The 24,958-nt window shown below is 46.8% G+C and overlaps 1 long non-coding RNA gene across 1 annotated transcript in view; it reads left to right on the top strand.

Annotated features, from left to right (window-relative positions):
• The first annotated feature begins 11,312 nt into the window (after positions 1-11,312).
• Positions 11,313-24,958, top strand: part of LOC111836907 (uncharacterized) — a 34,607-nt gene continuing 20,961 nt past the window's right edge. The window contains exon 1 of the long non-coding RNA XR_002836513.2: positions 11,313-11,384. This is a non-coding gene — a long non-coding RNA (uncharacterized lncRNA). The remainder of the gene's footprint in view (positions 11,385-24,958) is intronic.

The raw sequence follows: 24,958 nt of genomic DNA, 5'->3' as shown, positions 1-24,958 counted from the left end.
TCGGCCTACGTCGCCTTGCTGAGGACGGCAGTCCGAGTGGCCGCCCCGTTCCGGGAACGCACCATAAACGACAGCTGCTGAAAGGGCCGCAGGTGGTGGGGGGGGCGGGGGTCAGGCCTGGGCTCGGAGGGGCAAGCAGCAGAAAAGCAGCACAGGCCTTGGGAAACTTCTCAGCTTGACTTGGAGCCACAGCGCTAGAAAATTCAAGGCAAACATTAGGAGCAAACCGCTAAATCGTGTCTCTCCCTCCTTCTCACTTTCTCAGGTTCCTCTGCAAAATGTCTGAGGCAGGATTTACAATATTTTTTTCGGCCTGTTTTTCTGTTTGCCTGATTCTTCCCACTGCCTTGTATACATAAATGCAGCACGGACAGCCGTCGCAGGTGCCGCGTGTCGCTGGGAAAGGCGTGTCAGGTGTGCATACTGTACAGGCTTGTCTAGCACGCTTGAACGCAGCCGGGGTTTTTGCTGAGGCTCTGCATACTGCACCCGAACATTGTGGACCACGGTGTGTAGGAAAAGTAGCAGTGAGTCCCAGATGGTCCACAGGCAGACAGGTGATCCCTCCTGACCCCCAGGGTGGTTGGAGGCCTTCAACTGACACCATGTCTGCAGTAGGACTTGTAACCCAAAGGTCACAGGTTCAAACTGCTATTATGTCCTCAGCTGATGAATGGCTTTGGTAAATTATCCAGCAGTGCTAATAGCTAAGAAGGGGTGCCTAAGCTATGTCGGTTGTTTCCAATAAAATCGCTCTGTATTGTGAGGGAGCCTTGTGAAGCCCTCTGACTACCCCCATCTGCCCGTCCGAGGGCCGTGGTCCTGCTCATTTTCCTCGAGGCAGCATTCTGCTTCCGCACGTCCTTCTTGGTCAGGGAGGTCCTGAGGTATTTCGCAACAGGCTGAGAACCGTCTCAACAGAGATGGGCCAGAGCATGCGGCGCCCCTAGTGGGAGCGAGCGACAGTGCAGCCAGAGCGCCTGACACCTGCTTGCGTGGCTGCGGATGTGGCTGTTTGACTTACCTGGCTGGAGCCCCTCCCCCAAGAATGAGGGGAATGTGTGTGGCTGGGCTGACCTGGCAGCTCTAATTGGGAGGGGCACAGGGAACTAAACTTGCCAGAAGCGACCTTGCACATATCTGTCACTTTTTTTGTCTGTCCATATCCCATGATGCACCAGGGTTGGCATTTGACAGCACTGCATGCAGAAAGCTTTAAAGGGGCAATTGACCATAATCTACAATTAACTGTCTCCATATTTCTTTAGAACATTTTCATTCAAATGTATTTTAAGTGTTACCCTTTTGATAGAGTGTCTTGTTTACTGGTAATTTCCATTAATAAGTGTCACTTGGGCTGAAGCTTTCAACCATTCGTCTCATGCTTGTCTGCTCGGCTCACAGTTTGCATTTCAGACAAGCGCCTGTTTCAAATGAAACGTTTTTCCGGTGTCTGGGGACCAGTCCAACCCAGAATCCAAAGCTCTTAGTGCACACAAGTAGTTAAACAGTTCCTCAATTTGCCGCTGGGGCCCAGGTTGATTGATTGCCCCGATTGGCTGTTTGCCTGACCGGATCAGAGCATTTGGGCACGGGTTGGTATTGACACAGCAACATCTTGCTCTCGGTGAAGTTTGAACAGGGTTTATCGTGCCTCTGGCCCCTTCACATGTCGGGGTTAAAGGCACCTTAGTTGCCCTCGCTCTGGCTGCAGAGCTGTTGCTGTCTTTCCGCTGACATCCCCTTCGGATAATGCAATCAGCCCAATGGCTTCACCGCAGAAATTTCTGGGACGGACATTTCCAATACGCAAAGAGCTGCAGGGTGATCTTTCGCTCTTTAAATTTAATTAATGAAGTCATTATTTGGATAGTGTGTGTAAACAAAGCACTAATTAAAATGTATCCTGGATATTTATTTGCTCAGCTGGAAATTTTTTATTTATTTAAACTATTCAAATGAAGCGTCACCTGAAATGGAAGCCGAGCATAGGTGAGGAAGCCAGACGCTTTCTGGAAAGGCCACCAGGTATGAGATAACGTGGAATGGAGGGGGGAAAAGGTGCTCGTAAGATAACGCCGTATCGATGTGCCGCCGTTGGTGGCGGAGGTCGGCCCATGAGGCTGCTGAGCTAGTGTGTTTTCAAGAGCCTCGCCTCATTGTTCAATGGGCGGTAGCTGGAGTGGCAAAGATCGCCCTTCTCGGGCGAGAGGCCAGGTCTCGGTGTAATGGCTAAAACAAACGGTGACGCAGAAGCTGTTGTGCAACGTGTTTTTTTAAAGATCTCGGGCAGGAAGTTTCTCTTCACCTTTTTGATGTTGGGCTGTTGCTCCTCTCCAGGATGTGCTGCATTTCAAGCAAGGTGCTCCAAAGGAGGTACCGTTCCCCTTCGTCAGCTTTACGCACAGTAATGGGGGCCAGCACACTTCCCATATAGCTCCCCCCCCCCCCCCCCCCCCCCCCCGCCCATTGCCCTGCAGATAAGTGTTAATCTCCAGCTTATCTCTCTCTCCTCTACAGCTGGGAAAGCTTCTTAGGCTTCGACTGATAGGACGTATGTGGGAAAGGAAGCACGTACCGCTGGGTCAATACTGTCTGATCAGCCAGTCTAAACTCTCGCTCTCATTAGTCATTGTCAATGGGAGGGGCATAAAAGGGCAGGACCTGATTGGTACAGATTTGTCTGTTAGCGCTAGGAGGAGCGTAGGAGTCATGAACTCCACTGTAGTCTGCATTTGTGCCTTTCTGGGCTGAATGATATAGCGATTTGATAGTTTGGCTTGTGTCCTCTAAGGTTAGGATTTTTGGGAAGGCAAGCTAAAGGGAATCAGTTATTAAGGTACAGATGTAGCCCGACCCTCATCCCAGCGTGCCGCGGGGAATGCTACAACAACAAGCCTGTCACATGTCCAACAACAGGCCTGCTCTTTTGTTTAACTTGAGCCAGTCCAGGTCCCGGTCACCATACTGTAACTGAATCTGGCTGAGTCTGCGTGGGCACCCTGCCTCTCAGAACACAGTGTGCTACGCCTTGGCTGCGAGCCGCAGTGCTGTCCAAGCCCTGCTCTGCACACCGGTGTCTCCAGACGGCCAGCATGCAAACGCAGCTCTCTGCTGTAAGCATTTTGCAGGCCGCTAACAGCAAGCCACAAGATGTGTCGATCGGCCTTTCTCTGTCTGGCTATTAATCTGTGCAGGACATACAGGGTTTTCAGACCAATAATCTGCAGCTTTCTGATTGGTGTCACAATCATGTGCCATGTGACCAACACAGGGCCAATCACAGACAGGGGGAAAGGTTTAGTTGTGTGATACTTACCTGAGAACACAGTCCTTTAGCGTCATATGAAAGACGCTATATTTAATTCCTGTTATGTTTGGATCTGTAGGCCGCATGGTACCTTTAGGCTGCCAAAATTTGTAAATTTACAGAAACATAAAAGCTGTTTATTTGTTTGCATTTTCTTAGTGGACATGGCATATTTAGCACCAAGACTTAGTAGGGATCAAATATACTTTAAATGCTAAAATGAGATGCATAAACATTTTCCCAAAACAGAGCTGTTCAGGATCCCTGTAGCTTGTAAACGAGTTTGGTCAGATTTGTTCTCACCTGCAGGAGCCACGCAGGCCCTGGTTTCATGGCCCAGGACTGCTGGCAGCCTCAATATAACAGGCTGACTCAGCCACTCTGATGACCCAGTCCGTTTCAGGCCAGACGGGCCAAGAAAATCAACATTTACATTTTGGTTATGTCATCGCCTGCCTATCCAATCACTCCTCAGCTTCTCCTCTGTTTTTTTTTCCCCACATGTCTGCGTTTCAGGCGAAGGGTGTAACACCACGTTAGAGTTCCACCTCTGTATTTTGCTTCCAAATGACGAAACCGCCACAGAAAAAAAGAAAAAAAACTGTATTACGCTGACATTTGACAGCTGCCAAAATTCCCTCAAAACCGTTTTTGAGAGCATTACGATTTCGTAGCTATTGCTTTTCTTCTAACTGACGATGGAAAAACAACTGAGTCGCTATGCTTTTTCCACAGATGGATGATAGATCAAACTCGGCACGTCGTTTGCAAACAAGGTCGCGCGTCACTTCGGCCATGTGATGTCACGGCACCTTTGAAGGAGCCCACTGAATAGTCAGCAGAATACTGACATGTTCGGTATAAGCCACCATTGTAGTCTTTGTCGATTCTCGTTGGGTTTCTACAAAAAAAACATTGGAAGTGAAAAAAAAAGACAATGTGAGGCACCCATCCAGCCCCCCCACCCCCACCCCCCCAGCCAGCCTGTCAAAGTGCTGTTGGCCTGTTGTCAGGCCTTAGAGCAGGAAGATATGTACAACAGACTGCTGTCTTCCTGGGTTATCCTGCTCTGTTAGGATATGTCATTCCCCATGTCCTTCCTCCACCCCCCTTGGCTCCTGTCCCTCCCTTCTCCTCCTACACCGGAGCCTACAGGTTTTGTAATCCAATGAAAAGGTCCATTATTTCAGGACTGTCAATGCGATGTCTGGAAATGCCATGGTAATGAAAGAGTGACAATATCTAAAAGGCCTTTTCCCCAGTCCCTCTGCCCTGTAGAGGACGGTCTCAGCAAGCCCGAAGAAAAAAGGCGGCGATCTGTTTGTGATCCGAGCATGGCTCCTCTGCTAAAATATTGGCTTAAATGTGAAAAGTAGGTCCAGTGATTGTGGCTGCAAAGGCCGTGAGCGTGTTTGGGGCACCCCAAACGTTTGAAAGCAGCTTAACAGGAGCTATATCAGTTCATAAAGCATTTAAACAAACACTGAGCTGTGGAAATGATTACCACTACAGTAGCTAATGGTTTCCAGGAATTTTCAGAGCCCGAAATTGATAGGAACCTGGAGTGCCAGGTGAGGTGACTTCCTGTTTAAATATCTCGTGACTTTAAAAGTGGATGTTTAATGCAAACCATACCTGATTTTCAATTTTGTAGCCTCTGGCCGGGTGGTTGAGATGGAGCAGGATCACATTTTGTTTATATCGTTACCAATAACGGAAGTGGTCTTTGGACTGCTGAGCCTATAGTTACATTGAGGTAGCGGTACTGTACCGTGAGTCATTCCACTGCAGTGTAATGATTCCGTAAAGCTGTTAAATAGTAGAGGCAAGCAAACGATGGCATTCTGTCGGGGAAAGACTAGCGAAGCTGACTCAGAGGCTTCTGACGTGACCGACACAGGACCCAGCTTCTTTGTTGCTGTTCTCATTTGCATAACTGTGAATGCCTTACGGATGTTAATGCGATAATGCAGATTCGGTCCAGAGGTGTGGTGCCAAAAAGCCGTTCTCCTCTGAAGATTCATCGGAAAGAAGGGTTTTGGTTTTGTAGGTCTGCCGCAGATTTTGCAGGATGCTACATTTATTTATCTCTTTATTCCGTACTTTGAACGATGATTGTTCGGAAATGGAGAATGCCCAGTATGTGAGCCAAAACCTGCCCGGTCCGTTCCGCTCGCACATGTCGGCCCTATGTTTCTAAGAAGGGGGCACGGGTAGTCGAGACTGAGGAAGTCTGAGTGAGGGGATGTGCCGGGGATCCCGGGGGTGGCTGCAGCGCTTCTCCATCCGGGCACCGCGGGGCGATGCACTTTAATTGGAGTGGCCCAGCGGTTATGGCACCAGGCCTCCGGGACCCCTGCTCCTGCCGTCTAAGGTTACGGCTGAGGAAATTGGCCCCTCACGCTTCCTGAGTTCCAATATTCGAACAGCGTGAGAGACAGCAAGAAGGGGTACATATTCCGGTGGAGGTTATTAGCCCGGCCCGGGGTCCAGACTCGTCTGCCGCCCCAGACCGGGCCTGTGCTGCACATGAGGTGTGTCCCACTTGCTGTTTGTGCAGTTCTGTTTGTCTCAGGTCTTTGGAGTGAAATGAGGACAGGGAGGTGTCAGAGACAACCGGTCTGTGGCAATAATGATACTTTTTTGGAGGTCCAGGATTCTGGTTTTGACCCAGAGTTGCTATTTCATCCCTTGTTTTTGGGTGTTGCCCCCCCCCCCCCCAGTGACTCAGGTGTGTCTGGAGATTTACAGATGTCCTTAAAACTGGGCCTCCTTCTACAGATATTAGCTTTAGATAAACAGGCCACTTATGTGGCACCTGTGACGTACGCAAAGGAGGTGATACAGGTGTGTCCATAATTTATTTATTTTTCCTTCTTTTTTTGAGTGTCAGAAAAACAAATATGTCATGGTTCTTAAAAACAGCCCTGCATTTCAGAATGTCCTGAGCAAAAAAGAATGACAGAGATTATTCGTTTTCCTGCTTCTTGTAAACTCCTCCGTTTTGAGGGGAATTTGGAAAATTCCACTTACCTCGGTGTCAGAATATCATGATGTGCATGACATTATGTTTTTTCTCTCTTTCTGGCAGACAGTTCCACGTCTCTCACGGTTTATGACCTGCTGACACAGACCAACTTCACAGGGAACCTGAGGTCATAAACGTCGTCTGAGGGCACGGAGAAGCGGTTCCCCATTCACGATTTGACCACATTCATGGGACACCAAGATTTCATGAAGTGAATGTGAACAGAGTTGGGGGCGGGGGGCTTTTCTGCCCATTTATGCTAACACGGTAGTATGGCTTTTAACTGTTGAACTGTAATCCTGTGAGTCACAGTCCCGTCTCACGATTCAGGGACAGAAATCACTTTGAGAATTTTGTTGGTCTTTTCTGAGCATGGTGTGGGATCCACAGAGTGACAGGATTTTTACACCAGTAAAGGGATAAAAAAAAAAGCCCTGCTTTGGCCATGCTGGTCTCACAAATCAAGTCAAAAAAATGCATATATAGTATTTTAGTCGTCAGTAATGGATTCAGACGTGAGGCTGGGGGGGGATGAAGTGGATGAAAGTTCAACTACGTGCTGAAAAATACATCGAGCTTTGGAGTGGGGGGGGTGGTTATTGAGATCTGTGGGGGAGGGTCCCCTGGGTCATTACTATAACGTTCAGGGGGAACGTGCCGGAAGGAGACTTCCGGATGTTCTCTCCCCAGTATATCAGTTGCCGGGCATATGGAGGAAGGAGGGACTCACCTGGGAGTAGGAAGGCAAGCTCTCACTCGAGCATAGATTGTGGCGACAGTTTGTACACTGGGGGCCGAAACAGGCAATGCTATGCTGACTGCTGGTCAAAGGGCAATGAAATCCCCCCTCCCCAGGCCATCTCAGGTGGTTAATGCGATGGATCATCAGAATTCTCCCTACAAGCAGCTTAGCTGTGTATTAAAAAGTCCACGTGAAGAGACGAGCCTTCAAAGGCATTCGCTATGGGAATCTTCTTTCTGCCCTCCATAAATGGTCATTCGCTATGGGAATCTTCTTTCTGCCCTCCATAAATGGTCATTCGCTATGGGAATCTTCTTTCTGCCCTCCATAAATGGTCATTCGTTATGGGAATCTTCTTTCTGCCCTCCATAAATGGTCATTCGCTATGGGAATCTTCTTTCTGCCCTCCATAAATGGTCTTCAGCATTGTACAGTGGTATAGGAACCAAAGGGGACAAGGGGGACTAATTTGGAATTCTGTATTATATAGTGGACACTGTTTTATAAGCGCTAAGATGTGAGCCAGAGACTTGGAAGGTGTGGGTCCTGTTAGTTGGCGCAGAAAGAGGGCTGGGAAAGATCTGAGAGCCCTAGTGTACTGTGTCAAAGCTAATCAGACTGCTAATCCCACACTTCTCACTGATAATCCCCACTGCCTAGCCTGTCATGCTAAGCAGTTTACCGTTTCATTTCGTGCATTTCCAAACAGGCTTCTGTGCGGACCGCCCTCTGACCGTGGAGTTTCCCGGTCAAAACACAGCTGATGAAAGCCAGTCTGTCTCAGGGAAGATGGGATTTTGTTTCTTTATGAAATTAAAGACATCCCAGAAATTTGAAAGGCATGTTGTTTTGTTGAACGTCGTCGTTTTCCAGAATTGCATACGCTGCCATTAAAATGACTCACTGCTTCACTTCGTGAATTATATAGACAAGTAAATTTTTAAAATGAAAAAGAATTTCACAAACTTTGCTCTGTTTGGTTTATTTCTTGAATGTGAAAATTGTACAATAATCAGTTTCCTAAAGTAATACACACAGAAAGAACAGTTAGAGTTGTGTATTCAGTTATAATATATATATTTTTTTATTCTATTAATATGTTAATTAGTATGTTTTTTCCACTTGTATAAATATAACTAAATGGAAATCTTATTGTAAATGTAGTGTAATGTGTAAGTTCATCCATATATCATGATGAAGTGTTTTGGTCCTGCCCAAATATTTACCCCAACATACAGTAACTTTAAAGATGAGGTGACTGTCCAGTAGCTGAAAGCTAGCATGGAAATCCACAGCATCTCTCTGCACAGCTGCGGCAAAACCTTCAAATGAAGCCCCACTTTGGGTGCCAACTGATTTCTTGGGCCTTTGAAAGCCTAGCCGCTTCCTCTGGTTTGTTTCCGGACCACTTAATATCTCCTGCACTGACACGAACGAAAACAGGCCCTGACTCACAAGGCTTGACTGAGTCCACCGTCGGCGGCTGCAATTATGAGAGTCTCGGGGTCTGAAGTTAATAAAGTTTATTTGATTTTATTTGCACTGCGGTCATCCATTTTTGCAGTTTTCTCTGAGGGCGGCAGTGCTGCTATGCAGAGGAATCTGGCCAACAAACACTGAAATGCATGACTATATGATTCCCTCTAGGCCAGTCCAGCTGAGGCCAGAGAATCTTAGCCAATCAGAGAGCCCCTGTGACTGTTTTCTGCATTCCTGTTTGTGCATTTTTAGGAAAAATACAACAGCTAGATAGATCTACAGGACTTTCGACACAGAGAACATACCATGTATGATGCTAGGCTGCTCTACTATAGAAATTTCAGGTAAGAGCTTTGTTCACGTTTGAGCCAAATTCAACTTGGGAAAATGGTATTAAACTGAAAATGTGAGGAACAAGAAGACGAGTGTTCCCTCCCAGGAGTAGCACACAAGGCGTATGGAAAGAGATGGCTGCCCTTGTTGATACGATCCACATGACACCTCCTCCAGCGTGCTTTCGAAGTGAGGGGTTTCCATGGCGACAGGCACAAGTGCACCGCTTGCTTTCATTTAAAAAACTCTCATTTCCCGCTCTGCGAGCCGAAAAACTGTTTACCCAAATAAAAAAACAGCCCGGCAAAATTAAACGTAGAGTCAACTTTGAAAATATTTGAGGTGGCAAAGTCTTTATTTTCCTTTTATTAAATGTTGATTAATATTCAGCGGTTGAACGTTAATGTGCTGCGTTGAGCGTGTTCCCTGGCACCCCGCAGCGTGATTCCGGGCCGGGTCCTATGATTCGGCTGCTAACGTGTAGAAATCTGTTTCCAATCAGAACTGGGCCCCTATTACTGAATAAGCTCATTTTCATTTCTTTGAGACGTGTGTAATTGTTGAAAAATTGGGTGTCTTTCATGCCCCGACTAAAGCACACATGTCAGAATGACACCTTATTGCTTTTGTCAAATTTCCTTTCGGTGAAATCTGCAGCGTTAATTACGGGGAGAGAAGCTCTTGAATTACTTGCCTGGAAAATCTGTCGCACCATGGCCAGGCGGATCTCGCGTGTCTTACAGTGATATAGCAATCTGTGGGCTTCTCTAAACAGTACGCTGAGCTTGTCACTGGGTCAGCCGGGAGAGACGCAAGCCTTTCACGCATCCAGCCACGTCTGGACCAATTGCATTGTGTGTCTGCTGCAATGACCCAATCAGTTTTTGACATCGAAGAAAGGCTGCTCAGTTTGTCATTATTACACCTGGATGTGTGGAAATGTGAACCTTAGAATGGCTGCAGTGATGACTCCCTGATAGCTGAATCCCTGGTTTTGTGGCTTTACATCCAGAGGTGGACATCACAGGTCCAGAAAGTAAAAATCCAGACCGGGATTTTGCTTCAACCAGCTAGTTGAGCATAAAGAGTCACAGTCACAGAGTACTCAGCTGGTCGGTTGAAATGAAATCCTGGTCTGGAATTTAACTTTCTGGGCATGAAATGTCCATCTCTGTTTATGTCCTGCACGGAGCACTAGGTACGTGCTTGATCGAGCTACATTTCCTCGACCAGGACTAAAGATAAGAAAAGACAAAACAAGACAAGATAAAATGAAACTTGATTTATCCTGAGGGAAATTGTTGGGCCATGGCTCTCACCATGCTTAGAAATACCCGTGTGGGAGAAGTTATAGAATTTAATGATCGCAGGGAGGACGGATCTGCTGTGAGGCTTGATGGAGCACCTTGACATACGCTGCCTGCTGAAGCAGCCCTGATAGCTATTCAGGGTGACATGAGAGGATGGGATGCTCACAGAAACCGCTAGAAAAAAAAATTTTATGCACTATCTGCACATTTGTTCCTGTTTATCATTCAGGCTGACCTGGGACATGTAGATAGGCCAGCATCTGCAGTGGCCGACCCCGTGGGGATTGGGGCTGGGTGTGTGGGTGTCGCTGTCAGCACCCTCCCCCCGGTCCCCTAAGCGGTGATTTAAATTGGACCCAATGAGGGATGGGGGCTAACGAGTGCCACCAGACGCCTGCAAGAGTGAGTCATTCACTGATAAACTGCCTAAGCTGTTACCAAATTAACTTTGGGGTCACCCCTGTAAATTTATTGAGATGATAGTGGGAGGTGGCAATTGTTCAGGGAGGGAGGGGCCCTGATGTAAGCCACATCTCGGGTTACCAGCTAACAGCCCCAAAAAGTCCTCCGGATATGAGTTATGGAGTGACCTCCTTCTCTGGTTTGGCCAGAAGCTACAGGATCCCCGACGATCAAATCACAAGATCTAAAGATCACCAGCACAGTAGATCCTTTCCCCAACACCCACACCAGAAGCAACCAGTCAGCCCTTGGATCTGGGAAGCCGACCATGCAAAGCTTCTCTGAGCTGTGGTTATCTGGATTTCCTATGAAAGAGCTTTATACACACAATTGCATGCAGGGCTGACTGGTCACCAACCCTGCTCTTGGAAATCTACTACCATGCAGAGCTTAGGTGTCAGGTCTTTCAGCAGCATCTCAGTATTGGAGACAGCTTAGCTTCAGAATAGTTGGCTGCAATGCTTATTTGTATCAGGTGTGTTAAATTAAAACTGCACCTAAAGCTCTACAGGGTGGTAGATCTCCAGGAGAAGGGTTAGGTGCCAGTAAAGCTGGAAGCACCTGCATAACTTTCAGATCCATCCTTGGGCTGTGCAGGGCCAGGACCTAACTGGAGAAGCAAGCAAGAATCCCTCGGATGACAGAGGAAAACCCACGGAGATGGTAGCCAGGGGTTCGCACTGCCAACAGCTGTCCTGAGCCGAAGCCTCTGAGAGAAAGGTAAGCCCCCAAGCTCTTGTAACATGCCTCCCCAACTGCCAACACACGGCACAGCCTTGCCCACATGTCCCTCTGCACACCTTCACACCTTGTCCCCCCAAATGCTAATCATCAACAATTAACGACACACGGAGTGCAGATCCCGACAGCTCATACCTCCCGGCTCTCCCGCCCTCATCCGCCTCTTAATATCAATTTGTCACAACACGCCGTACAATGTCCTTCCCTCACACTGTCATTCATTAACCATCCCAATAAAAAGGTCAAAGTTCATCCTGGAGTCCTTTCTATCACCCATAGTGGCCCCTGAGCTTGCCTGTCCCTCCCTCATTAGTGATTTTATCGGTTTGGTGTTCCTCGTCTTCAGCTCTTAAAAAGGCAGTTTTTTTTTTTTTACTTTACTTCAACCATTTCCTTGGTTACGTTACTTATTTTTGGTTAACGGTTCTCAAAGATACTACAGTCCTCTCAAGAATAATGATGGCATCCACAGTGAAATACTAACAGGGTGTTTTAAAATGGGCATGTCTACATGTGTGTTTTAATAACTTGCTAGCAGCAAGCTGGCAGTCTTTGTGCAGAGATTCAAGCCCGTTAATCGTGACATTTTAACAGCAGCATGCTTGCATCGGCCTAATTTGGAACTGGGTTGTGTGGCTGTGAGGGTTTCGAGTCTGGCTTGCTTCATGACCTGCCCAGAGCGGTCAGATTCCTCTCTATCTCGCCCTTTGAAGGAGGCAGAAGTCTCCAGGCAACCTGGGCAATAAATGGGGGCCCCGGAGTGTCCCCTCCTCTGCCAGTCGCTCGTAAAGTTGCCACGTCCTGTAAAGCACTGAATAGGATACTTATTATAGTGTTCTGCGTTGGTGAACTTTATTTTTACGAGACTTTAATAAGTTTCCCTGGGGCTGCTTTAATTTCTGCGGCTTATGCTACGAATGGATTCCGTTTTCATGCCCCCCCCCCCCCCCCCCCAACTCGTCCATTGCTAATGTTGACTGCTGGAACCGTGCTTCAGTTCTGTCCCCTCATTATCTACTATGTGGCCTTTACGTGCTCACAGTCCAAATTTGGCTCCCAGGTATGTCAACTGTGTAGCAGGGAACAAGCGTTGGCAAACAACGGAATGGTAATGAAACAAATGTATGTCCTTTATTGCCATTTTCACAATGTTTTAAGAAAGAACTTGCTGGTGATTAGCTGATGCTTCCATCCATAGAAACTTTCAGTTTGATGATCATTTTTGTGGCATTTGCATGAGTATTGTACAGTACAGGTAGACTGGAATGCTTATCCCAGGGTCTTACTCCAGGACCAGACATATGATTATTCTGTCAAGGACGAGACTTGAATCCACACCTTTCCAATCACAGGCTCAGCTACATAGTGCCCCTTCCTTGTTTGTTACAGTTGGATGGTTTACCCACACGATTCAGGTTGAGATCCTTGATGAAAGGTTCTGCAAGGACCTCCTGTGGCTTGGAAACCTTCAGATTACCATTATTACCTGGAATCAGGAACCGAACTCGATGAGTCCTGTGTAATCAACCACCGTGTTAAACACATGCTACTCACTTTTAAGCAAACGTGAATTTTTGCTGTTTTTTTTTCCAGAAGACACTTTCAGTTTATGTAACGATATTTTTATACAAATCATGTGTGCATCTGTGTATGTGTTTGCAATATCTTGTATCCACGATCATCAGGATGCCTCATTACTCACATGACATGGGAAAATTGCGTCCATATGCGAGAACAGGGCAGATGAACGACAGTGATCTACGACATGTCAAAAGCCGCCTAGCAGTGCTGCACTGCACCCCTGACACTCACGAGTGCATCTTGGCGGCGAGGTTCCCGAGCAGGTCACATGACCATGACATCATAAGTCTGCTAATCCCTTGGCCTGTGTTTTTGCATGGGGGCTTTTCTCTTCAGCCGTGCTGACTGACGCGCCAGTGCCCTTGTGTCCCACGTGGAACCGCTTAAAGGCCGTTTATGACGTATCGCTAGCGGCCGGGAGACTGACGAATAACCATTTGTCTTATTAGGCTGGGGCGGCTTTTCCAGCATGCTAGTGGGACGAGGGGGGGGTGGACGGCCTGAAAGCTGGCCTGTGGTCAGAGACGATGCTGGGGTGCACTCCTGAACTCCCACTGGGGCGGCGATGTGGGTACGAGAGACTCTGAAGATTCCCATGATGCCTTGCTAGTTCTATAGAAAGATGCGTACCTGTTTCTAGGGTTCATTTAATGCACATGCACCATCTGTGCTGATTTCAACAGTTTGTGCCAGGTGTAGTGTTATCGTCCCTCCCGGGAGTGCTTGCAAATACAGGCCGACATCTCAGCCAGAGGCCCCTCCACCCACGCAACCCCACCCCCACAAAGCATAGCTTCATTCCTTCAGATGCTACAATCATAAGCTCCATCATGGAGCGAGTGTGCAGACGCAAGCACGCCCAAAACTCGGTTGGGACCCCTAGACGCACTCCCTCTGCGAGAGCCTTGCCCGCTTTGAGCTCGTCTCAGAATAATCGCTTCCATATTGTGAGAGATATCACAAAGTAGACTTGGAATGGCGTTCATCCCTCGTCGACTCTTTCCGCAAAAATCTCCAGGAGCGGTTCTGGTGATGGTATGCTACACGGTGGTCAGTCCTGGCCTTCCCTTTCTGTCCTCCGCAAAAGAGCAGAGGAGCCTATGGTCTGTGAAACAGTCGCATACCGGGGCTTTGCGGATGGCCGGAGTGTTGTCCAATTTCAACGCGGGCGAGTTTGGCCATCTCTGCCTGATCGGGGAGTCGGCAGTGACAATGCAGTGGGGTAGGAGGAAGGAAACGGGCCTGCCCGAATGACGGACGCGTGACTCTCACTAACGGCTGGTCTGTTCATCACCCCATGTGGCAGGATCACTGTCCTCAGGGTGGCAGGAAGGAGGGAGTGCTTCATTCGGCGGGCCTTGCTTTCTTCTCAAGAACTTTGACATCATGCTTCTCTGTCATATTTGAAGGTGATTTATAGCAGGGGGCGGAGGGAGAACAGTTTTGGGGTTATAATGGTGGGGGGGGGGGCATTACTTCATTGAGAATGTCCCTGAGGCTAATGCCCCGAAGACATTTATCAGGACCCATCTGGGTTCTCACAGTTTGCAGGGGCTGTCTGAGATGTGCCTGTTTAAAACATCCGACAAGGCAAAGCAGATGAAGCAAATCCAGAGTCTATACCATGAAAGGTACATATGAACAAATGTACCCTTGTAGAAAGATATATGTTGCAGGCATATGCTCATAATTACTGTACATGACTTATATGTATCTGTGTGGAGTCATTGTTTTTGTGAGTGGCGCATTAATTTTTACCTAAAATAGCTGTTCAGGCTTTTGTGACAGAAAAATTATACTTCAATTTTGATATGAGCAGCTGAGCAGTAGCAGCCTGATATAAATAAAGAAGATATTTAGCTAATGACTGGACAGCATGGTGCCGTGATCACGGGTTTTCTTCTTCTACTGGCCATGTGTAGGTTCCCGGTGAGCACCGGAGGAATTCAGTGACCTCGTACCCCCTGTCAGGGATGTGGAGTTTCCAGGGCACCAGTTTAGTTAATTTCACTGCTTTGAGACGGCTGACTGGTGAGAGACGGTAATCCGTTCTGCAGTGACGTCCTCACGCAACGCTCCTCGTGATTTAGCACCCATGATTATTAAGTCATAAGTTAATTAACACTCGGAATTAAAAATGATTCATATTCGAACTCGGATATTAGCAGCACAGTCACTTTCACCACTTTACTCGTCTTTTCTAAGCAGAACATAATGTTCATTTCCTCATACGTACCTTAAATCGGCGTGTAGGAAGCAAGGCTTGCGGTTTAGACTTTTTTACGTGTAGTTTTGTTTCCGTTTATGTAAAACAGCTTGCATGGGCCACACCTTACTTCAGGGGGCACAAGTAATGTAGCCCTTATACTATTACTTATGTACTAATTAACCACAAAGAAAGTTTTAATTACAAACTGATCTCATGTTAATTCATCATTAATGAATCATGGTGCATCTTTTATCTTAAACAGTTACTATATTTGTCACTATATCTGTTTATTCTGTAAATCTTTGTGAACTACTGAAGGAACTACTAAGGAACTACTGAAGGAACAAGTCATGAACAACAAAATACCTCGTTTATCCATCATCAATGTATCGTGATGCATGTTTTATCTCAAATAGCTACTGTATTTGTTCATGTTCTGCACTTCAGTAGTTACTGAGTTTCTGCTACGTATTTGTGCCCCGGTAAGTGGTACCCTAACCTGTACAACCTCACAGCCCCCAGACCAAAAAAGGCCATCTTTCAATTGTCAGGTCTATCTGATAGATCAAAATGAGGGATTATATCACCCGCAGAAGAGACCCTCAGACAGCACCCTCACACCTTTCACCCCAGCGTCAGCCTGAAAGCTGTTAAGCTGTTTATGGCTTCTTGCTAAACGGTATAATCAGGGAGAACCAAGAGGGTTTAGCACCTACTTAACCTCCCAGCAAGTGGCCCATCTCTAATCCCGGGTGCATGATTTAAAATGCGGCTTTACTGCATTTTTACAGCGGTGCTCAAAACCAGTCGTCAGCTGTAAGGATGCGCTCGGTGGAAATGAATGACGCGCTTTGCGCGTAGGAAAATCGGACTGTAAAAATAGGACCTACAACAACTGTCAACTTCACAGTCACTTGTGAAATGCACTGAAATGGGGTTAGAGGCCTGACCTGATTCCTTACCTGTGATTTTAGTGAACAAAACAGCTCATTTATGCCACACTCATCCCCAAAGAAGAGGCAGCTTAATGATTGTAGGAGACTCAGTTCAGGCATTAAATGTCGATACAAAAAAAAATAAAATTTTTAAATGTCGATACAGTGCTCTGGGCGCTTCTGCTTGTCTCTGGCTGCAATTCAGTCCTTTTCATAGAAACTGGGGCCTGCCGTCGAGATGTGGTCATCAGACCTGCATCCTCAAAAACAGATACGTCGTTTTTATCCCTCTGAATTCCGTTCCCAGATTCAAAAGTTTATGCATCACGGTCATCAGAATTTATCTCACACACCATGACGTTCTTATATATTTTTAAAATAATGAGCTTGTTTTGATTACAAACATGTTAAATGTTTAATATGTGGCTTTGAGGAACTGGAAAATCTACCGTGAGTTGGGGGTGTCTGCCGAGATGCAAGTGAAGAAATTATGCAGTCGCTCTTCAGCTGAATAAGTCACATCTCCTCTCGCCATGTGAGGCTTGTGCGTCACATACTGTAAGTCAGTCTCCGAAGGAGCAGCGGAGGTTCCCCGGCAGCGACTGGCTCTTCTGCAGATACCCAGCAGAGTCTTGCTTCTCAGTTTCTCCACAAGGGTCCTGCGGGGGGTATGGAAAGCTGGTAGCTAGCGCCTGAGGTTGGGGCTCCCCTGCCAGGGCTGTTGTCTCCCCTGGCATGGAATCCTGGAGGTGTTGTCTGGCATGTGAGGGAGGGGGGCCACTGGAAAAGCATGCTGGGGTTTCTGGGTAGCTCCCCCTGGGGACGCTACTGACACTAAACAGAGGCAGCATGATGTGGGCAGTTTGAGAAGGAGATCTGACTGGTTTTCTTAAGGGACAAAAAAGATTTGCAGATCAGAATAATTGTTAGTTATGTTAGTTTTAGTTATAAGAAGTAAATGTGTTCTATTTAATGACCTGGAGTCTTCTTTCAAGCAATTAGATATTTAAGTAGATTTTAATGCTACAACATCCAATGAGGTATGGGTCAAACATCCAGTGAGGTATGGGTCAAACATCCAGTTAGGTATGGGTCAAACATCCAGTGAGGTATGGGTCAAACATCCAGTTAGGTATGGGTCAAACATCCAGTGAGGTATGGATCAAACATCCATGTGAGGTATGTATCAAACATCCAGTGAGGTATGGATCAAACATCCAGTGAGGTATGTGGCAGTATTTTGGCCTCGGGCCCTATGATGTCATCACGTCAGGTTCGAATGGTTCCGCTAGTCACTGCGCTGAAGCTCAGATCACAGGGCTGCGTCCTCAACTGACCCAGAAGCTGCGGGAGAACCAGGGCTGATAGGATCCTGATGAGCTGGGGGGGAGATTCAAACCTTCATCCTTGCTGTCACACCTTTACAAAAGATGAATAGTATAGAATCAAAGGCCGTGTCATCTTTTTTATTTTAAGTTTGTTTGGCACTTTGATCCAAGCAGCTCTCCGTAGAGGAGAGTTTTAATTTATAGCTGCTCTCTGGGATTTGAACCCACAACCTTCCCACCTTTTAGCAAAATGCTCTACATATCGAGCTACAAGACTCATTATGGCATCCTTTGTGCTACAGGTTGCGTAAATGTTGAGATGTGATGTGATGGCGACACTGGCTGAATATGTGGCCTGCAGATGCTGCCTCAGTCAGGGAATCGTGGACCCCTCAGATCCGTGTTTTGCGGCCTGCTTGTCCACAAAGGAGATGTTTACTCTCTTCCTGGAACGGATCCAGTCTGAAACACGGCCGCTCGCCATGGCGATGCCGTTTCGGTAAGCGAGAGGCTACACGTGCTCAGTGTTATTGGGAGACCCTCGAAAGGTCAGCGAGCGTGGCGAAGGAGGTCGGCCCTCCGAGAGGGGGCGTCTAACACTCTTGTGTGTGGCTACCCGCTGCCTCTTTTGTTTACTTAAAGCTAATTGGCAGAAAGGTGGGATACGAATATGCTATTTCATTTAATCTCCTCTCAAGCAATCCAGAACTGTGCAAACCAGACCCTGCCTGACCCCTCCAATCAAGCCAACGAAATTAGCCCCCCCCACCCCTCCCCGCGGCTTCTGAACGCACCTCACAGAAACCTGTCAAAATATTTCCCCTTATTCGCGAGGTGACAGCCGCGAAACCTTTACAGTGATTTCCCCCTGAAATCAGACTTAATTGCTTCAGCCCTAAATTGTCTTTAATTGACCTGCACAGAGAAGATTGGGTGCTGGGTCTCATATTCGCGACACCAGAAGTATGGAGCCTTTGCTCGTTAAAAACTCTGTAACCTTGTGCATGAGATGCTTGCTGGTTGCTGTGGTAACCTGACTATTGCATTGACCCTTCCTAAATAGAAAATGAGTTCATTTTTTTGTTAACTATTTGCAGATAAACCAGTTATGGTAACCTTACCTTCTTCTTAATGTTTACTTAATTTTGTGTTCAAAATACTGCGTCGATGTAGTTCCTTTGATGTGTCGTGTTTGTTGTTGTACCTGTAGTGCAACTCTGCTCACACAATAAAGATAAAAACAGAGTATTATACATATTTGAAAATAATTCAACTTTTTATAAATGATTTGCAGGCAAACAGGTCATGATTGCCTACTGTTTCACATAACTTTGCATTGTATTCGAAATAATGCATTGAGCGTTGTCATAGTGCTTTTATGTAGAGATGTTACAATGTAGCATAACTCCACATTCTAAAATCAGAGTATTATACTTAGTAAAATTGGTTCTCTTGAGGCTTTTTGTCACCGGTGTTTACAGAAACTGCTGGTGACCTGACAGGGCGCAGGGCAGAGTGATGGTAGGTGTGATGATGTGTTTCTAGAATCTTCCACAGCATTGTAACCCACATGCTGGGCACTGGTAACCTGATCCCGCTTGGTGACAGTGATACCAGAGCGACCGGGGGGGACGCAGGCTGCATTGGGGGGGGGGGGGCTCCACATAGAAGCAGGGAAACAGAACTGCCCTTTGTGCTTTCCCAGCGAAGTGAGGACGCAAGGCAATCAGGAGGCAGAAAGTGCACGCCGCAGCCAATCACCGTCGAGTCGGACCGGAGAATTTATCACAAACTTATTAACTCTCCTCTGACTTAAATTGAAACCAGCTTAATGCTTGGGTTTCCGTGGCAATAACTGCTGGAAGCGACAGAATAATCTGTGATGCAAAGTACAGCACGGCAAAAAGATCGTTGCCAGTCAGACCTAACCCCCCCCCCAGAAGCAGACGTTAAGCTGAGAACGGCTCTAGGGTCACTTTTCGGGGGACAGTGGCACCGTGTCGTTTGATACGACGCCGATGATGTCATCTGGCCTTTGCCGCCATTGGAAAAGCCAGCAAGTCTACTGCCAAAACGACGATGTAGGAGATATTCTGTTATTTTATTTTCTCAGCTCTGCTGGTAAACTGGATCCAGCATTTTTATAGGGGTGTAAGGTTAACAGCCTTGATTTTGAGACTTGGCATTGCGTTACTGGTGTAGGACACGACTGTTAGGCTTTGGCTTTGACTGTTCTGGACCCGGTGGCCCACGCCTGACAGAGATGTGAACTCAGATGGATGCCATGCATTTGTACTGCGTCCCTCTTTGCTGGGCCAGGTAGGTCCCAGTCTGGTAGACTGGGAACAGTGATCCTGGGCGCCGTGGGAACCTGGGATTCATCTCCCGCTGCATTATCTGATTTGTTTAAACTGATCTGCAAACAGTTGTGGGGGATTGTGTGCTGGGGGTGTTCAGTATCGATCTGGAAGCTTTTCCTGAGTCGGATCTTTCTTTTTCTTTTTCTTTTTTGCCCACCAGGGCAGCAGCTGATGTCCACGTGACGGCCAATTAGCCGCGGGTCGGCGCGCACTTTGATTGTAGGAAGCGCCTGGAGGCCTGTGACCAAGCGCGGCAGCCTGATCACTCAGCGGTGTGACAGGGGGGGGTTTGTCCCTGTATGCAAACGGAGCTTTCAGATCCATTCTCTTGGGCCACTTCATTCTCAGTCGGGGGGCATTCTATCATTATCTGCTGGACCCACCCCCACACCACCTTCCTGGTCCTCACTGTATGTCCTGTACAGCCACCTGCTCCACTAATTATGCCTAATTATATGACATTTCCTTAGGAACACAATTAGCCCTTTAAAGACATAATAAAGAGACAATGGCAGCATATTTGCTCAGAACAAAACACACAAATTAACTTTGGCACATATGCAAATTAGTAGTAATGCAATAAAAATTGACAATTTCTTCTGTTCTCTAGAAAGTTACTGATATCTTGCTGGATGTCTAGATGAACACTGCTTCGGTTCCCAAATCTCTCCTCAGGGGCACCTCAGCCATTCCATGTATTCGCCAAAACATACATGGGTGCACTGGACAGTTGCTGCGAATACTGGGGTGACCTTATGAGAGGTTTTGCAGCGTCCAAGCTGACAATTGTCAACAGGCGTAATTTTGCACCAACATTAAAATCATTTATCTTCATCATCTTTGATGGCTCATGACTTTTGCACAGTACTATACCTTCAATGAGATTTTCCTGTACCTTGGCATGATTCCAGCAGACATGCTCCTTTAAAAAATATTTTAAGGGTGTTTCCTGTTGTCTCTGAGACCATCCTTTATTGCTAGTTGTGTGTTTTAAACTATTTGTCTGGGGTGAAGGTGTCTGACTTAGCGAGGCCATTGCGTGTCAGGTGTATCACAAACAGGTCAGCAGTTATAGACTTGTTAGCCTTGCAGATCTGCTTTTAGCTTTGATTATGGCGCACATTCATCAATGCGTTGTTTCCACGTGCTTTTGCAACATCTCATTTTTTTTTCCATCCAGATTTGCATTAATTTCTTGTCAAGATCTTGTATTGATGATAGATGAGTCGAACTGCTCTGTAAAATTTCAGCACATCTCAAAGACTTTCAATGGGGTTAAGGTCAAAAGTTTGCGGTGGCCGATTCACGTGTGAAAATGACTCCTCATGCTCCCTGAACCACTGTGTGACAATTCGAGCCCAATGAATCTTGGCATTATCGTAATGGAATATGCCCAAGCCATTAGGACAGAAAAAACCCATTGATGGGATAATCTGGTCATTCAGGAGATTCAGGTACTCAGCTGACTTCACTTTATTGCTGCATAATGTTGCTGAGCTGTAATAATGATCCAGTCATTGGCTCTTAAGTACTTGCTGATTTAAATTCGAACCGTGACATTTTTGGCCCGAGAGTGTATGTCACATGTATTTCCTGTTCATTTCAGTGCGATGTGAGGGGATTTAAGGGCTTCAGCCGTCACCACACCTGATCCAGATGGGTTAATGAAGCCACGCTTCAGTCTTCTCCTCGTGGTCCACCTTATTGGGTGACTTTCATGCAGCCGGTCGTTAAGGCTCGCATGAAGCGGCGTGCTGACAGAGTGCTCCCCAGTATTATGGATTTCATTAAAGCAGGGTCAGGGGGTCGTGTAACAATCCACATGATATGCTGCTTTCATTACATCTAATTGTGGGCTTGTAACTAGTAACTACTGTCTTGTCATTCCGGGTTCGAATTTTTCTAAACTTGCGGTAAGGACAGCTTTTTTGTGCTGCCGTTTACCTGCAATGACATGCGAGTGATAGATTTAACCATTTTTTATTAACAGAAAATGCATTAAATCATTGTAAGTCGTTTTAAAGGTACATCATATATTTTTATAGCAATTATTGAATTAGACATAAAATTGCTATATTGCATAGCTGTACTTCAATTCCCAAAAGATTTAAGTATAGTTAATATTCTAGACATTTTATATTCAGAATATTCACAAAAGCTCTTAAAGTGGTAAGTGTTGGGTTAGATCATGTTGGCACGGTAAATGCATGGTATGTGTTTACATTGACATTATTCCGTGTCAGTTGTTTTGAAGTGTTTAAACATTTTCTCTGTGGAAATCTCTGCCCACGACATCCAGCATTCACTTTCACAGCTGGCCATTCTGGAGGTATTAAAAACGAAAACACACATGTGTGGCCTGTCTTTCTGCCCAAGAACTTAATTCAATGGGACAGATGAGCAACTGGTGAGCAGATTTTAATTTACCTCAGCATAAACTATTCGTTTCAGTAGAGGGCCCGTGGACGATATTTGGATATCGCAATAACACCGTTTAATTTCCGGCTCGTATTGATTTTATGTCATCAGACTGTGCCGTTGCCGTAAAGCAGCCTCAGTCTGCGGGCGGGTGCGTGTGCGTGCGACTCACTGTTTGATTGGGATTTAACATGCTTGTCTCATGAAATCACCTTGCAGCGGTGCAGACGGAAACCGGAGCCTGAATCTGACCCGAGTCACCGCCATCTCTGCCGTCGGGGATTCTGGCTCTGAGTCTGTCTCTCTCTACGGCCCGTTTCCAAGCTCCGTGTCTCTGCAGGTCCGTCTTGCACTCCGCTTAAAAAGGAAAGGCCCGGTTCTGCCATTCTTCACTCGCAAAAGCCATCTCAGTGAGAAACCGGATATAAACTGGTCACAATGGGGGGGGGGGTGGGGGACAGGGGGACGGTCACTTAGTCACTTAGCAGGTGCGTCGATGCGCTGCTGCCTGGTTCCCACACGTATCACTCTGCTGTGGTCAGGCCCCCGGGGAACCGCCCCTGAATGTGCCTGAGAGATCGGGTATCGATCAATTAATGGGCGAGCGGTGTCTTGGGGGGGGGGGGGGCAGGATGGCCTGCTGGCCGCACACTGTCCCCATCGGTGCTCCTTTGCAGCTGTATCTGCCTGGCCGCTCACAGCGTTCGGGAGGTGCTGCACTCCGAGATGTTATCTGCTACGGGGGGAGGCGTGGCATTTAAACTCCGGGCCAGGCTTTTGTTGGGCCTAATTGTGTGATGAGGTCATGCAGTGGGGAGCTCGCACCTTCCAGTCCAGGATCGCCCCCCCGAAGGATGGCAGCTGGGCAGCGCTGATGCGGATTGACCCGCAGATACCATGTGACCTACATTCTCTCACATTCCGCTTCCTGCCTGTGCGCCTCCATGGCCATGTCAAGTGGCCGTTTCCATCAGCTGATTGCTAAGTGATGTCAAGTGATTCTTGAGGACCTAAATGAAGCTTGGGGTTTTACATGTGTCTTTGGCCGACTGCAGTGCGGTTGATGACTTGTCGGGGTGAGGGGACCTTGTGTGATGGGCCCTATGTGACTTTATGCCCGAGGTGCTGCGGCGATTGAGGAGTTTTGTGGGCGGTGGCGGTCAGTCTGATGTTGCCATGCAACCAAAACGCCGCCTATACTCATGATGGGTCTATGAAAGAGACACCAGGCTCAGGGACTTACAGGGTTCTATACTGGTGATGCAGCGTTACTGATCGTGGAGAAAATTTCATTACACATTACAATTAGGGTGACCCCCTAGGACAGGGTTTGTAAACTACCATTTCAAATAAAAGGACCTGGATTTCACTTATGCACTGAGCTCTTGCTGCGTGCTGATTGGTCAGTCTTCTATAATCATGCATGTGTCACTAATGTTAATGTAAAACAGCTGGATGAGTCTTTCAATCAAGGACACAAACCAAGCAAAGCACAAGAAGAACTATTTAGCCAAGCGCAGGAGCCTTTCAGTATTAAAGTAGTTTGTAAAACCAGGAGTAGCTCCAAGTTTCCTCCCGGGCATGGATTAGGTGGTCACCCTAAGCACTGTCCTACTCCGTGCCTTTAAATCTGTAATTATAAACTGAGATAAAACTACACGAAGTCTGTCTGAATTATACATTATACGGTTATGTGGTCCTCTCGATGTTCTTTTTATGTTGTTTAATGCACTTGTCATAAGCACTGCAATATAATTAAATGCAAATTTGAATATAAATAAACACCTTTTGCACTGCAGTAAACATTTTAATTGCATACTTTCAAGTGGCTGATAAAACACCATCTGCTTTGCTGAGCTGTGGTAAATTTACCATTGGGTTTCAGAAAGTACGCTGTCCTGTACTGTATGGTAGAGATTAGCAACATAACTAGAAATTCTGGGGGGGGGGGGGGGAGTCCCTGATGGTAGATTTTGGCACCCAAAATAGTGCCCCCTGAATATCCCGCCAAGTATGCCACCGCTCACAGTGATTCAGGGGAAAAGATCCTCTCCGTTTGTTTTTGGGGTGTCTCTCACACAGCATGTGTGTGCTAAGGACAGCGATTCTCAGTCGTGGCTTTCGGCCTGTTTCTGCACTTGAGCATTTGGTTGAACTAAAATCGCTACCATAACAGAACCAGTTTCACCTTCTTCTGCAGGACTGTGACTAGTTGTGAGTTATGGAGAACTGGGAAAAAAAACCTAAACGCCATTAATGTCACAGAGTAAAGAGGCTTTATATTCAAGACCGGTGAGAAGAGAGCAAAAAAGATGGATAAAAGTGAAACTTGCCGCTTGAAGCATGCAGTGGGTTTTAATGACTCCCCGTTCTTTTTTTATCGTATTTTATGTTGTTAAATCAAGGGGGAGTCTGTGGTTGCTCTGCCTACAAGCAGGATTTTGTTTACCCCTCTGTTCTGGGCTCCTTTGCGTACAGACGTGGCGTTCACACACGAGGTGCTGCTTCCCGCTTGGTAGAGTAATGTGGGATTTAGGTGACGGCCTCCAGCTTTGAAGCACCTCCATCTCTACCCGAAATCCACCTTAAGGCCTTACTGTGGACATTCCAGTCCACCCACTCGGCGTATATATGACCCCTTTTACCTCGATTAAAAAAAAAATCCTTAGGGCCCCCCAGTACTGTAATGAAGATTGATTGCCGTGTTTATTGCGATTTTGTA

Source organism: Paramormyrops kingsleyae, chromosome 22, assembly GCF_048594095.1.
Source record: "Paramormyrops kingsleyae isolate MSU_618 chromosome 22, PKINGS_0.4, whole genome shotgun sequence".
NCBI lineage: Eukaryota > Metazoa > Chordata > Actinopteri > Osteoglossiformes > Mormyridae > Paramormyrops > Paramormyrops kingsleyae.
Note: the sequence above shows the minus strand (reverse complement) of the source record. Positions and strands in the feature narration are given on the sequence as shown.